Raw genomic sequence first — 1,586 nt, forward strand, 5'->3', positions numbered from 1 at the left:
GGGCTGCGCGCGCAGCGCCCGGAAGGGCGGGGAGGAGGCAGGGGCGGGCGATGCTGCCGCGGCGCGGCCGGTGGTGGGCGCTCGGCGGGGAGGAGGCGGGAGAGGCGCAGGGCAGGGCGGCCGGGGGAAGGAGGTGCTGCCCTCAGACCGGAGAAGAGAAGCTGCTCCGGGTAGTTTCTCGGGAGAGAGGGGTGCACGAGGAGGCGTGCCTGAGTAATGTGGCTTCTCCCCCACCCCGGGAGCGTATAACCGACCTAAAACTAGCGGGTGGCTGGGTGCCAGGGCGGGCTAAACCTGCGGTGTGCGCACCGGAGGCAGAGCCACCGCGTAAGGTGCGCGGGTCGGCGTCTGCAAAGAGCCCAGTGCCGCGGCCGGGCGGACGGTGCGGCAGGCGGGGAGCAGCGGGACGGCGGGCTGAGCGCTGGAGGGCCGGGGTGGGTTTCACAGAATCACAGAATGTTAGGGATTGGAAGGGACCTCGAAAGATCATCTAGTCCAATCCCCCTGCCGGAGCAGGATTGCCTAGACCATATCACACAGGAACGCGTCCAGGCGGGTTTTGAATGTCTCCATGGAAGGAGACTCCACAACCTCTCTGGGCAGCCTGCTCCAGTGTTCAGTCACCCTCACCGTAAAGAAGTTTTTCCTCATATTTAAGTGGAACCTCCTGTGTTCCAGCTTGCACCCATTGCCCCTTGTCCTGTCAAGGGATGTCACTGAGAAGAGCCTGGCTCCATCCTCATGACACTTGCCCTTTACATATTTATAAACATTAATGAGGTCACCCCTCAGTCTCCTCTAAGCTAAAGAGACCCAGCTCCCTCAGCCTCTCCTCATAAGGGAGATGTTCTACTCCCTTAATCATCTTTGTGGCTCTGCGCTGGACTCTCTCTAGCAGTTCCCTGTCCTTCTTGAACTGAGGGGCCCAGAACTGGACACAATATTCCAGATGCGGCCTCACCAGGGCAGAGTAGAGGGGGAGGAGAACCTCTCTTGACCTGCTAACCACACCCCTTCTAATACACCCCAGGATGCCATTGGCCTTCTTGGCCACAAGTGCACACTGCTGGCTCATGGTCATCCTGTTGTCCACTAGGACCCCCAGGTCCCTTTCCCCTACGCTGGACTCCAACAGGTCTGCCCCCAACTTGTACTGGTACATGGGGTTGTTCTTGCCCAGATGCAGGACTCTACACTTGCCCTTGTTATATTTCATTAAATTTCTCCCCGCCCAACTCTCCAGCCTGTCCAGGTCTCTCTGAATGGCTGCGCAGCCTTCCGGTGTGTCAGCCACTCCTCCCAGTTTGGTGTCATCAGCGAACTTGCTGACAGTGCACTCTATTCCCTCATCCAAGTCATTAATGAATATATTGAATAGTACTGGTCCCAGTACCGACCCTTGAGGGACTCCACTAGATACAGGCCTCCAACTGGACTCTGTCCCATTGACCACCACTCTCTGGCTTCTTTCCTTCAGCCAGTTCACAATCCACCTCACTACCCGATCATCCAGACCACACTCCCTCAGTTTAGCTGCAAGGATGCTGTGGGAGACCGTGTCAAACGCTTCACTGAAATCGAGATAG

The sequence above is a fragment of the Nyctibius grandis genome, chromosome 3, assembly GCF_013368605.1.
Source record: "Nyctibius grandis isolate bNycGra1 chromosome 3, bNycGra1.pri, whole genome shotgun sequence".
In the NCBI taxonomy this organism is placed as follows: domain Eukaryota; kingdom Metazoa; phylum Chordata; class Aves; order Nyctibiiformes; family Nyctibiidae; genus Nyctibius; species Nyctibius grandis.